Below are 14,794 nucleotides of genomic sequence, written 5' to 3'. Positions count from 1 at the left end.
CAGTATTCAGGGGAGAACACTTATACCGAGATCTTATACTGAGGGATTTCTGATCCTATAGAATCGGGGGGTGGTGAATAGTTTAATCCTTCATGGCCACCCCATACCGGGAAACATTACAGACTTAGCCTTCCTTTGGCAGCACTCCCTAACACACACTCCAGTCTTTTGTCTTTGGGTATGTCTACCTCTCCTAAATAGAGTGCAGCAGGATGGAGGGAGCGGTCTGACTCCCTGAACCAAAACAAATGCTGATGTCTTGGGCAGCAGAAGGGAGGGGGAAGGGTGAAACATTCTACCTTATGGACAGGGCAGCAGCACGAGCACAAACCCCTTTTGGCCTGGCTGCTTGCTATCCCTATGCGTGCACACGCGCGCGCACACACACACACACACACACACACACACACACACACGATTTAGGAGTTCTGGCAGCTATTCGATCTGACCCCATCTTCCCAGCCCTGAGCCAGATAGACAAAGCCAGACTCCAGGATCTAGGGATGCAAAAGAAAGAGCCAGGCAACCATCCAAGCCTCCCTGTTCTTCCCTCCCCATCCAGCTGTACCTCTGTGAGGAGCCTTCAACTAGACCTTCAAGTTCTGTTTCCTGATGGCTTTGGCCTGGCTGGCCAGGGGAATATGGTTGATTTCCTCAGCTCTATTTTCTGTTCCTCACAGTTGCATCTCTGCTCATGCAGAGGGGCTGCGCAATTCCATCCCCAGCGTCCCTGCTGCTACTGCTGCTGCTGCCACTGCCGCTGCTGCTGCGGTGACGTTGTTGCTGAGGGAAGAGGGAAAGGGAAGGAATAGGCATGCCCACAGCACAGCCATTCAGCCTCCCTCCCTGTCAGTCCCTATGGGCTCTCAGCCCAGGGAGGGGGGTGGGGGTGGGGAGGAGGAGGAAGGAGTCAGAGATCCAGGGCAGGCAGAACTGGATGGAGGATTCTTTCTGAGCAGCAGAGGAGGAAGCAGGATGGGCTGGGCCCAGCCCTCCTCATTCCCTAGGAAAGAACTTGGGATGGAGATAGACTTGAGGTTTCTTCCTTTTCCATGGGCCCTTCCTTTCAGTTCTTGGCTGGAAACCTCTCCCTCTTTCACCTGTGAGTGGCACCTTATTTCCTCTCCTTGCCCCCTTCCCTTGTTTAACCTCCATGGACCCAGAATGGAGATGAGATGAGATGCAGGGGATTGGGGGTGGGGGGGAAGGAACAGGAAGTATATCTGGATTAATTCCAAGGCAGTCATTTCCAGAAGTTTACCAAGCCCTGAGAGAGTCACGCTGAGGTTCAGCACCTAGGAATAGGATTAAAATACCAACACATGCCCATTCTCTGTGGGTTCTAGGTAGTTTAACCAAAGAAAAGGCTTCTTCGGGGGAGATAGCTATCTCATCCAAATGAAGTCAGCTTCAACTTCTGAGGAAGTTGCAAGTGAGTCCCTGATTAGGGGATAGAGGTCGGTTCCAGGAAGGTTGGTAGGGAAAGAGGGGGGTGGCTTTCCAGTAATCTGTTTCCTTCACCTTAGGAATGGCCTCCTGCCCCAACATAGGACTCAGCTTCTCTTCCCTGCAGTGGGATCCCTTAACAGCAGCAGAAACTGAGATCTCTTCCTAATTCCAATGTTACAGTTTTGCCATTAGTCACTGTGGGGGCCAAACCTTATTCCCCCCAGTCATCCCAGCTGGAGAGGAAGGCCTCTTCAAGTGGGCCAAAGAACTACTGGAGAAAGGTCTGGTGATGATAGTTAAGGGATAGTGTGCTGAGAAGAGGGAATAACTCCTGGATCATAGAAAGGAGCTCTGTGGGAGGGTGGGTCTCTGACAGGCAAAGTCCTGCCCTTTCTGTTATGGTTCAAGACTAGCTCTCTATGAATAAAGAGGAAGGGTGGAGTGGGCTGGACAGGTTTATAGCAGACATTCTGTTACCCCAGGAACTCCAGCAATTTTGCCCAGAAGAACTATATTTACAACAAGCAGTAGTACTGTATCTTCTCACTCTCTGTTATTTGACTCTAAGATTCCATCCTCAGAGGTCAAAGAAGGTCTCAGGCCTGGCTAGTCCTACTAAGGTGAGAGAAAAAGTCCCAAAGTCCTCACCCTGGTGTTTCTTGTGACACAACTTTGACTGGATCTACTGTAGTCATAGAATCGTGGTACCAGAGATTTAGAGTTTGAAGAGGCCTTAGCGGCCATCTAGTCTAAAACTTTCATTTTACAGATGAGGAAACTGAGATCCAGAGAGATTAAGTGGACCTAAATGCCCAGAGTCATACAGGAAGCAAGTGACAGGGCTGGAATTCAAACTAAGGTCCTCTGATTCCAAATCCACCACTCTTCTCATGAGGCCACCAAGGTCAGGTCATTGGGCCTCAGTCTACTAGCTACCAAAAACACTCTCCTTCCTGCCTAAAGGCCTAGGTAAGAAATCACTGACAATATGGTACAACCTGGGTCCAAGGACAGAGAGAGAAGGGGAAAGTAAAGGTGGAAAGGAGAAGAACTCTTGAGAGCTCAGTCAGGATTGTGACAGATAGGGCAGGCTGAGCCTTCTCTACCCCCTCTCTTGCTTCCCTATTCTTCCCACTCACAATGGAATGGAGACCATGTGCTGAGAAGGAAAGACTAAAATCTCCCAAATTTGTTCCTCGTCCTACTTTTGCCCTGCTCTGCCCCAAAGGTCACTATCCTATGACTAGTCATTTACAGCACGAAGAAATGAAGAGGGAAAAGGCTGCTCTCCCATGAAATGAAACAATCACCAAAGACTCCTTAGTCCTCATTATTTTCGCAGAATTGACTGGGAAGGTAGGGTTCATTGTGTGACTATTACAAACTTTCGTAAATTCAGACTTCCCCAACTCTGTACTTTAAGAAAGGCTTCATTCTTGGGAAATAAGATATACAGGCACTGGGGCATAGAGATCCACTGGAAAAATCAAAAGAAAATATGGGAGAGCAGATTGGAGAAGGGGATATCCTGTGGGACTGCTATTTTGGGGCGGTGGGTAGGGGAAAAACAGGGAGAAAATTTGTAACTCAAAATCTGGCAGAAATGAATGATGTAAATCAGAAGTTAATAAAGCATTTGAAAAAAAAAAGAAATGCTTCATTCCATTACTACCAATCTGCTTGGTTTGAGTACTTTCTAAAGTATGGTGCTAAGAACTGAGGAGCACAGACCCAAAAGAAGTCCTGGGACTAAGGACTCCACCCCATAACTAACCCTGGAGAGGCTAGAGGAATTCAGCATGCCAGCTTAGAAATACAGAACTTATCTTACACAGTTCTCCTTGGCTCCCCCTCCATCTGCACCCATGAGACTAGTAGGGGAGGAGACAGAGATGTACTTAAAGTTCAGAGAAGGGGAATGTGGCGATAGCCACACACTAAACTCTCACCTTCCCAATCACTTCAAAGAAATTGAACAGAGGGACTGAACAAGAGGTGCCTTTGGTTGTTTCATTTCACTGGAGGAGATGAGGTGGAGGAGTGGTAAGGGGTGGAGTATGACAGCTGTGTTCAAGTATTTGAAACTATTATCTGGAAGAAGTAAAGAGACTATACTTGTTCTTTTTGGCCCCAGAGGACAGAACCAAGGTCAATCATTGGAAAGCACAAAGAGGTATACTTCAGTTTGCTGTTAAGAAAAACTTCCTTATGATCCTAGAGCCATCTATAAGTGCTTTCCTGACGGGTAGTGAATTCGCACTTGGAAGTCTTAAATTTTAATGCAGAGGCAAAATGATTATTTGTTGTGTATGTTATAGTCAGTATTATTTTGGGGGTATGAGTTAGACTAGATGTACTCTGAGATTCTAATTCTACAATTCTGTGATTCAGTGACACAGGAGAGCCAGCATTCAGGAATTTATTCCTGCTGTTGACACAGGACAGTAGCTCTCCAATTTTATTGGTTTGGCCAACTTTAACTATACCACAGACCTTCTGCCACATCCATGTACAGCTGCCATCACTAAAAAAAGGCTTCCTGGTGTTTATAAGTAGGACTTTTGATGAGATACCAATGGACATATCCTAAGGAAGTTAGTAATTTGTCAGAAGCAAAATGTATAAATTGTCACATTATAAACATAAGCAGTCTTCTAATCTGCTTCCAGTTTCTCCCTAGACCATCCATCTATTATTCACATCACTTCTGGTCACTTCCCCTTCTCTCTGGCTTCCTACTGATTATAGGATCAAATGTCTACCCAACTTTATTTCACCTGGAGCCCAACACATGCTCTCCACTCTAGTAAGGCCGGTCTCCTTGATGCCCCTCACACACTATTCATTCCCACCACCTACAGCTTTGCCCATAACATTCTTCCTAACCTGGAATGCTCTTCTTTATCCTTTCTCCCTAGCTAAATTTTACATATCCTTCTTCCCACCTCCACTATAAAAGTGTTCCTTGGCAATTCCAGTCCACACTAATATTTCCTTCCTTTGTTCTATTGCAGAACACAACCCATGAAATGAAGAAATATACAAAACTGGCCCCAGGCCCACATAGATCACTTCTACTTCATGGCGGAAGAATGAGGGGAAACAGGGTAGAAGGTGCTAAGAATCAAGAATCAGACAGTTCATAATCCATCTGAAAATATTCTTAGCTTTTGGTACTCTAAATGTAATATCCTTGTCCAGTGGCCAAGAATTAGTTATACTATGGAAGAAACTTTCCTGTATTAATTTCAACATTTCTTGCTATAAGTGAAATCAGAGGACAAAAGGAAATTTGCAGCTAAATTGATATGAACTAAGGATAATTCAGATATTCCTTGGAGAGGCAAATAATGATAATTATTAACATTTATATATCACTTGCCATGTGTCAGGAATTATGCTAAGTGCTTTACAATTATTATCTTATTGATTCTCACAACAACCTTTGAAGGTAGGTGCTATTATCATCATCCCCATTTTACATTGGAGGAAACTTAAGTGACTTGCCAGGGTCACACAGTTAGATTTGAATTCTGGTCTTCCTGATTGCAAGTCAAGTATTTTATCCACTATGCCACCTAGCTGCACCAAATAAAGGATATTATTGGTCTCCCTACATATAATCTCTTTCTTTTCAAATCCAATTCTATACAGCTGACAAACTAGTATTCTAAAAGTATATATCTTCCTATTTTGCTCCCCCATTCAAGAAACTTTGGTAACTCCATTCATCTTCAGGATTAAATACAGATTTCTCTTGGCATTCAAAGTACTTCACAATTTGGCCCTAAGCATTCATCTTTGAACTGATTACATACAGCTCCCTCTCACATACTTTCTACACTCCAGCCAAATTGGTTTACTTGCTGTCCACAAAACATTACATTTCTTGCCTCCATCATTCAATAGAGGCCATTTCCCATGCCTGGAATGCTCTCCTTCCTCATCTCTGTCTTTTAGAGCCCTTGGTTCCCTTCAAGGCTCAGATCAAATGCCACCCCTTTCAAGAGGCTTTTCTTTATTCCCCCAGTTGTTAATGCCCCTAAATATACCAATACTGAACATTAATTTTATATATATTCAGTATTTATTTATCTATAAACATGTTGTTTCAGCTCAGTAGAATGTAAACTTTCTGAGGGCAGCCACTATTTGTTTTTGTATTGTATCCCAATACCTGGCACATAATAAATGCTTGAAAACAAAAAAATATTTTGTGGAAAATAGGTATATTAATGCATCGTTGGAGTTGTGAACTTGTCCAACCATTCTGAAAAATAGTTTGGAACTATGACCAAAGGATTATCAAATAGTGCATAGTCTTTGATCCAGCAAAAACACTACTAGGTTTGTACACCAAAGAGATCAAAGAAAAGTATATATGTTCAAATATATAATACACAAATATAATATAATATAATTATAAATATAATATGCAAAAATATTATAGCAGCTCTTTTTGTGGAAGTAAAGATTTGGAAATTGAGGGGATGCCCATCAACTGAGAAATAGCTGAACAAGTTGTGGTATATGACGGTGATGGAATACTATTATACTATAAAAAATGATGAGGGGAATAGTTTCAGAAAAACATAGTAAGACTTACATGAATTGATGCAAAGCGAAGGGAGCACAACCCAGAACACTGTACATGGTAATAGCAGTATTGTAACAATGATCAGCTGGGAAAGACTTAGCTACTCTCATCAATACAGTGATACAAGACAATTCCAAAGGACTTATGAAGAGAAATGCTGTCTATATCCAGAGTGAGAACTGAAATGAACTTGATATGATCTTGAGTGCAAATTGAAGCATACTTTTTTCACTTACTTTATTTTTTTTTCAATATGGTTAATATAAAAATATGTTCTGCATGACTTCATCTGCATTTCCTGTCTTAATGTATAGAGTAAGAGCTGGAAGGAAGAAGATTTTTTTAAATGAATGTTAAAATAAATAAATGAAGTATATTTTTACAAAATTTTATGGGACACTTGGTTATCTGGTATTATGATACTCATGTTAGGTACTCATTATATCACTATGAAAATAATTAAAGTTTATATATTGACATCTGTTGCAGAGACTGAGGATATAGAAATTCTATGAAGAATTCACTAAACTCTATACTGAACCAACATACACTTTCATACATGGAGACTTTAATGCAAAGATGAGCATAAGGGAGGATGGCAAAAAACATTAAAAAATACAGTTCAGGAATAAGAAACATAAGAAGCCAAAGCTTTGGGGCGGCCAGTTGGCGCAGTGAGTAAGAGTGCCGGCCCCAGAGTCGGGAGAACCCGGGATCGGTTCTGGCCTCAGATACTTAACACCCACACAAAAAAAGAACTGGCCGTGTAACCTTGGGCAAGTTACTTAGCCCCAATTACTTAAAAAAAAAAAAAGAAGCCAAAGCTTTATATCTGTTATAAAATATATAAATTTTTAAATAGTTAGAAGATGCTGAACTTGTTGAAAACCAAATAATATCACAAAAATTGAATTTAATTACATTTTATCAGATAAGAAACTACTTATCACTGATACAAGAATCATTCCTAAAACAACAGTCTGTTTATAGTTAAAGCCAGGACCAAAATTAATACAAATCCCGAGTAAAAAAAAATAGAGAAAAGATATGCAGTTAAAACTCTAACCTGACCTTTTAAAAGATTATTGATGCAGGGGCGGCTAGGTGGCACAGTGAGTAAGAGTGCCAGCCCTGGAGTCAGGAGGACCCGGGATTGGTTCTGGCCTCAGATACTTAACACCCACACAAAATAACTTGTCATGTAACCTTGGGCAAGTTACTTAACCCCAATTGGTTTAAAAAAAAGATTATTGATGCTTAAAAATGGGAACTAAAAGGAGAAATGAACTTTGACACTGGTTATAGCAATTTCTTAAAAAACCTTAACTGATGTATATCAACTATTATAAGGAAACCAAGACTAGAACCTGTCCCAGTCAGGAAATATATCACCTAACCGAGAGATGAAATATGGCAGCCAAGCATAACATTGGTATAGCATATAAACTTGTTTATAAAACAATGATATAAGCAGAAATGATTAACAGTGAGAAGCAATGTAGTGAAAAATAAGTTTAAGGAAAACTAGGCAAAAGACCCAACTAAAGATCATTCTGAAGGCATGTGAGGATGAAATTGGAAGGAGGCCAACAGATTAAAAAATAAAAGATCTATAAAGATTTTTTGTAACAATTTCTTTTTATCAGCAAGACATTGGAGCCATCACATCTGTAATGTAATGTCAGGCTCAGAAGGCTGTTTGAGAAAGTAGACATGACATTGAAGAAAACAAAGGTGGAAAAAGCAGTTGGATTAGAGAAGAAACCCATGTTAAGGGTGACACAGTTTTGAGGACTTTTGAGAAATCTACTGTTAAGGGGGCGGCTAGGTAGCGCAGTGAGTAGAGCAAAAGCCCTGGAGTCAGGAGGACCTGAGTTCAAATCCGGCCTCAGATACTTGACACACTTACTAGCTGTATGACTTTGGGCAAGTCACTTAACCCCAACTGTCCTCCAAAAGGCAAAAGAAAAAAAAGAAATCTACTGTCAAGATATCTGAAATGGGAAAGAATAGTGAAGGGATAGAACCACCCCCACCCCTAGCAAACTCAGATTTTATTGATCCAAATAAGGCAACTGAGAAAACATCAATAACTACTAATACACATGCCTACTTTTTCAACTCTACCCATTTAAAAAATTATAATCCATGTATCTGCATCAAGGGTATCCATAATGAAGATATGTAAGTCATATTCCTATGAAAGATGACATTTCTCTTCTGGTTTTTTGGGGGAGACCTGGGCAGGGTAAAAGATCATTTGGGACAAGAATCTTTGGAAGAGTTACCAGCAATTCCTAGTGCCAATGTAAGAAAAAGGGGCATAAGAGTGGAGTCAGTTAAGATGTAAGCTGGAAGACAGATTACGGAGAGGCATTTCTCTGCCAGTAAGAGTACCAGTAACTGGGATAAGAAAAGCAGGAAATGGTATAAAGACTTCAGGGAACTTAAAGGAACATAGGCTAAGTGGGGTGGGGAGGTAAGAAGTAAGGTATATAGGACCTCACAGGGATCAAGACTCAGAATTAAATTGACTGCTAGTACTGGAGACAGAAAGACACTGGCCAAGCAGATCTGTTTCTCCTTCCCTTCTCTTCAACATTTTTGATAAGAGCTGTCTAGAATCACTATCCCCAAGGACAGACACATTCCTTAATTCCTCGAAATATGGTTTCTGTACATCAATGAATAACCTCTCTTCAAGATTAGCAATGACCTCTTAATCATCTGACTTGTAAAAATTGTCATACTTTTTTGGATTTAGCACTTTCTTAAAACTTTCTCCTGCCTGGGAATTCTTCTGTACTATTTTGTTCAGGTATTATTCCCACATCTCTTCCTCATCTGGCTCCACTTCCTTTTTCTTTTTTTTTGGAGGGGAGAAGGCAAGGCAATTGGGGTTAAATGACTTGCCCAAGGTCACACAACTAGTAAGTGTCAAGTGTCTAAGACCAAATTTGAACTCAGGTTCTCCAGACTCCAGAGCCAGTGCTCTTATTCAGGGTGCTACCTTCCCCCTCCCAATTCCTTTTTCCACCCCCAAATGCAAGCATTCCTAAAGATCCTGTCCTTAGCTTTCTTCTCTATGAACTCTTCCTCATTCATTTCCATTGTTATCATTTTTATCAAGATGACTATCAAATACAACTCTTCAGTTCTGATTCTTCTCTAGAGTTTCATTCCAATATCTTCAACTTGTTGGCTAGGCATTTCCACCTGAATGTCCTATGTGGTAGGAATGACATTTATTTTATATAGGATGGGTTAGTCCTTTAAGGAGGTGGCCATCCTTGCCACCTAATGCTTGTGTTTGTCCTTTGTTTTTGAAGAGGACCATGGCATCAGGAAAATGATGGCATGACTTGCAGTTGACTTTGATTTGAGTGGGGGAGGACTGTGCAAGGTCACCAGCCTTACTTTCTCTTCCACAGCCATCAGGGTTCAGTGATCTCATATTCCTCAGGATGACTACAGATGGCCCAGGATGCAATGGGAGACCTAGACCCTTTTAGGCTAAGGCCTTTTCAGGTTCTCACTTTGAGGTAATGCTCATTCAGTGAATAGGCTTCTTTAAGAAGTGAGTCAAGGGATAGCCCCTTTAATTAGAAAAAAGGAAAAAAAAATCAAACTGGGAAAAGATCTTCAGGGTTGCTGCTAGTGAAAAGAGAAAAGTTACCATTGACATTCACTCTGAGCCAGGAGGGCCCAAAATATAGACATTAAGTAGAGCTTGGCAGGGACCTGTTGTGGTCCAATCTATGAGATTCAGAGTGGAATGCATGAGAAGAAAGAAAGAGAGAAAGAGAGAGAGGAAGAAAGGAATCTAGGCAGTAAACACCAAGTTAACTAGGGAGCTTCTGACCATCAAAATTTACCTTCTTTTGGAGAGGAAAAGGAGAGGGAGAGGTCAAGTTGAGTTACCCAACTGGCTGGGTGCCATTCAGACAGCTCTGGCTACTTACATGTTGTCTTTGTCCTTCATTTTCGAAGAGGAATGTGACATCAGGAAAATGATATGACTTGCAGTTGACTTTGATCAACAACAAACCTTTAGGAATTGCATCCTTTTTTTTTTAAACCTTTGTCAACAGTAAAATCGCTTTATTTGATTTTGTAGTCTTTAAGTGATTTGTTGCATTCTAGTTCTGAGCCTGAAATATTGGACTAGCCTGAGTTAGGTCTAGTCTAATGCATCTGGTGTGGTTGGCAGGGATTGTTTGCGATAATTTCATGGCTGATTTTCTTATTGAAGTAGGGAAAAGGTATTGCAGAAGAAAAGGATCCTCAAGTGACCATCCATACACAGGACTCTGGCATCTTGTAGCTGCAGAATTATTTGGGATACATGGGGAGCCCTCTTGGTAGGGTAAGGAGGAAGACTGTATTTACCTTTTAGGGTTAGCTTGATGGATGCTTAAGGATCTTGAAAAGGAAAGTAGGAAATATAGCAAAATTAAATACTCCTTGGCTCTTGTTAATGAATTTTAAAAAGCTAGACTGTCAACATATGGAAAATGAACAGAAGTTGTCCTTGCAAATTGGACAATTAGAGGCAGAGAACTTAAGATCTTTAAGGAACATCCCTAGAAAGCAGAGAAGCAGTTTAAAGATCTGGTAATAAAGGGCAGCTAGGTGGCACAGTGGATAGAGCACCAGCCCTGGAGTCAGGAGGACCTGAGTTCAAATCTGACCTTAGACACTTAACACACAAAAACTAGCTGTGTGACCTTGGGCAAGTCACTTAATCCCAATTGCCCTCCAAAAAGGAAAAAAAAAAGATCTGATAAGAGCATAGCAAAAGAGGATAATGCTAACTAATAATAAGGTGGGGGAAAGGCCACATATGGAAGAATGATCTCTGACTCAGAGGCTTCTCTGGAAAATGTGTTAAACCCTGCCAGGATTAGGGCTGTAAGTGAAGAGAATAGGAACAGGAGAAAGGGACTGGGAAACAATGCAAGTGGTAAGAAAGCCTTAGGCCTATCCCATTATTAGGTTCCAGGGACTGATTTCCTTCACAGGAGATTCAGAAGATAGACATGCTTTCACCCTCAAGGGAGAACTGCAGAAGTTTAAATAGAAAGCTAATGTATCAGTACAACAGTGGTCAATGAGGTTGTGTTCTAGTGGAGGCAGCTCAGAGTTTTGTCAGGTGCAGAGTTTTCACTGCCTTAGAATTTGCAAAGTCAGTGGAACTAATTAGAGGCCCAAGATAGGTATTGTCCTTTGTCCCTTTGTAGGTGGTTAAAATGGAGAGTTACAATAGAATTCCTCTCTAGCTTCCCAAGGAGTGAAAGCAAGGGAAGAGATGACATTTTTTAAAGAAATGGGTATGATGGACTGGATTTAGTCTCTTCTCACCACCTCTCCACTTTATATCACCAGTTTGCTTCAGATACAAGTAAATTGTGCTTTTGGGGCTGAGCCCCATCTGAATGGTGTCAAACTTTAACTGTGCCAGATCATCATACAGGCCTAGGCAAATCAAGTTGTAAAGTCTGAATGGGAGTTTGGGGCAGCTGGCATATAAGGCTGACCCCATAGACTGAGGTACTTTGGGGATGATGGGAGGTGACACGGTGACCACCATTATGGTGGGTAGGTAGTGAGTCACACTCTTTCCCATAAAGAACTCTGGATAGGATTTCTGAAACACAAGGAGGACAAGAGGATGATGGGTGATCATTTTGTAAGGGCATCATTCCTATCAGGACGTCTAGGGCGGAGGCAGTACTGCGTTGCCCAAGCCCCCGTCCCCAGCTCCCAGACACATCTGGTCATTCCAAACTACCCATGTCTTTACACTCAGATTTGAGAAATCATTAGGATAATTCTCCCTAGGGTTATAGCCAGGCCTCACCCCAATCTCAGGCTATTCTAACCCCAGGACTACAGGGGCCGACAAGTCACATCCTCGAATCATTGTGTCTTGACAAGGGGTGTAAAGCTGGCAATCAGGTTACTATCATACCAGGGGACCCTCCCAGGGTCCATCGGGGCACTCTGCTTTTCCAAGTGGGGAGAAGATTGCTGAGGAAAGGAGGAGCTCAAGTTAAGGTGGACGAAAGACAGGAGTTGGAGCCTCGATGGTAGAGTGATAGAAGCAGTGTAGTAAACTCTCTTCCACAAACTTCTCCAAAAATATCTAGAAGATATACCAGATAGAATTTTTATGGGGAAATCCGGAAAGCCACAGTGTTTTGGCATAGGGAGAGAGGTCTGTGGACACTGAAGATAGAGTCAGTCCAGGAGTGTAATGCCCAGACCATTGTGCACAAGGGAAACAGAAGTCTCAGACTCAGACTGAACCATCCTTAAGACCCACACCAGGGCAGACATCAAATGACAGATTGACTACCCATTCCCAGGGTGGAGTGAGAATCAGGCTTGTGCACAAAGTGATGTTCCCAAGTAGAAAGGCCCTGAGCCAGTGTAATGAGAAAGTATGAAGTTCAAAAGCCAGCAATTCCAGCAATAGCGGTATCAGTAAAAGCAGCAGCAGCAGCGTGATTAAGACTCCAGATTCAGAGCAGGGTCTCACTTCCAGTATTAGCCCAGCTTGCAAAATAATAACTAAGGCAGGAACCCCAGTACAAAGGTGAGCTTACAATTCTGTCACTTTGAACCAATAGCATTTTAGCTGTCTAACAGGGGTGGAGTCCAGCAGCAGTCTGTTCTTGCTCAGACCCAAACCCATGTCAGGAACTTGCAGAGAGCAAGGAGTGGGTGGGAGAAGGGGGAGGGCAAGGCTCTATCCTGGATCAATCGAACTTGGGAGCACTGACAGCTTACAGAAACCCAGCCTATTCTTGAGATCTTGGAATAACATAATACTCAATATTCCCAGAAAGCAGCAACAGACTGTTCCTCCAGAAGTGCTGCAGAGCCCAGTCTTACTTAACCTCAAGTCTGATGTTGGGAAGCTGGTTGGAAGTATGTGCAAACAAACAAACAAAAAAGAATTCCAACATCATTTCCAGTTATAGTGGCAGGGGACACTCAAGACACAAACACGGAAGAAGAAAATGACTCTAAAACATTTACAAGCAAAAGCTCAGAGAAAAACACATCTTGAGCATACACTCAACTAGAATTTCTGGAACAGATGAAGCAAGAGTTTAAAAAAGTTTTAAAATGTTTTTATAAATGGAATAAAAGCAACTTAAGGAAAAAATTAGAGAAGGAATGAGAGTCATGGAAGAAAGAACTGGAAAAGGAATTAACAGTTTGGTATAAGAAGCACAAAATCTTATCCAAGTAACAAACTCCTTGAAAATTAGAATAAAACAAACAGAAGCCAATAAATTCATGATACAACAAGTAATAATAAAAAGGTTGGAAAAAATAGAAGAAAATAAAAAGATCACAGAGCAAAAACAACTGAACTGGAAACATATCAAGGAAAAAAAATTAAGAACCGCTGGACTAAGATTCATCTGAATACTATGACAAAAAGCAGAGCCTAGACATTATATTAAGAAACAAGCTGGAAAAAATAAATTCAAGTACCAAGGAGCCACAATCAGGGTCTGTAACAGCAAGTACCTTAGCATAGCCAGGATGGCTTGCTAGCAACAGATTCTTTGATCTGCTTTGCTAAAGGAAAGACACTTTTAAAAGGGGTTAACAATCCTACTTTTAATTACATTCACTAGTTCAGGGGAAAGATCATCACCCTGAATGTCAGAGAAAATACAAGCAGAGAAATTAGCATAAAGACCAACAGACAGGGCTCTGACTGCCTGAATCAAAGCAGTATTGCTATATACTTTACATATATCACTGGATTGAGAAAACCTTTACATCTGAGCAGTTGGGGGGAGGGGGTGGTCTGAACATATGGCTATTCAGAGTCTTGACCAGGAAATCAAACGGTCCTTCTCATAAGCCAAAGCAAAATACCAACTTAGAGTACACGTACACACATGTACACACACGTACACACACACATACACACACACACACACATATACACTTCTCAGAGCCAGAAGGCATCACAACCCTCCTAACTCAGTCCCTAATCAACTTAGTACCAAAAGGTGTGGAAGCCTTCCTGCAAGCAAGTCTCTCCCCCAATGGGCTCCACGTTTGGCCTATTAATGGGTGGATATCTTATTATCCCATTAACATTACAGGGTCATATGTCATTTAGGAGCCACCGCTGTATGGGAGTGGAGAACTTGGAATATGATATTCCAGAAGGTAAAGGACATAGTCTTACAGCCAAAAATAAGTCACACAGCAAAACTGAGTATAATTCTACAGGGGAAAAACAGAAAAAATAAAACAGAAGACTTTCAAGCATTCCTGATGAAATGACCTGGGAAACTTTGAAGTTCAAACACAGTAGTGATAGAAATATAAAATGGTAAACATGAGTTAACAATTATAAAGGACTAAAGGATAAAATGCTTACATTTAAATATGGGGATATGATACATGTATCTCCTCTAAACCCTATCTTCATTAGGGTTCAAATAGGGTTCTAATTAGACAAGGCCTGGAAGTAGTTCTGTTATATATTGATGATTGTAAAATAACAGAAATAAAATGGAAGAGGAACATACTAAGAGGGAGGGTGGAGAAAGGAAGAGAGGAAAGGTTTCTCACATAAAAAGGGTATAAAAGGAGACAGCTATACAAACAAGGAATAGCAGGTTGGGGGAGAGGGCAGTGCAGCTGACACTTGAACCTAACTCTCATCTAAACAGGTCAAAAGGAGGAGGAACACACACACACACACACACA

At 41.4% G+C, this 14,794-nt stretch overlaps 1 protein-coding gene across 11 annotated transcripts in view; it reads right to left on the bottom strand.

The window, feature by feature from the left end:
* Positions 1-14,794, bottom strand: part of RUSC2 (RUN and SH3 domain containing 2) — a 445,432-nt gene that overhangs the window by 34,106 nt on the left and 396,532 nt on the right. For 5 of the 11 annotated variants that reach the window (XM_069088791.1, XM_069088808.1, XM_069088771.1 and 2 more), the window contains one exon: positions 569-783. The exons of the other annotated variants lie outside the window; for them this stretch is intronic. The gene's annotated coding sequence lies outside the window, so the exon portion shown is untranslated. The remainder of the gene's footprint in view (positions 1-568; positions 784-14,794) is intronic. 11 annotated transcript variants of the gene reach the window in all.

This window comes from Petaurus breviceps, unplaced genomic scaffold (assembly GCF_028583685.1).
Source record: "Petaurus breviceps papuanus isolate PSGF00001 unplaced genomic scaffold, PetGlider_PUasm1.0 120, whole genome shotgun sequence".
In the NCBI taxonomy this organism is placed as follows: domain Eukaryota; kingdom Metazoa; phylum Chordata; class Mammalia; order Diprotodontia; family Petauridae; genus Petaurus; species Petaurus breviceps.
Note: the sequence above shows the minus strand (reverse complement) of the source record. Positions and strands in the feature narration are given on the sequence as shown.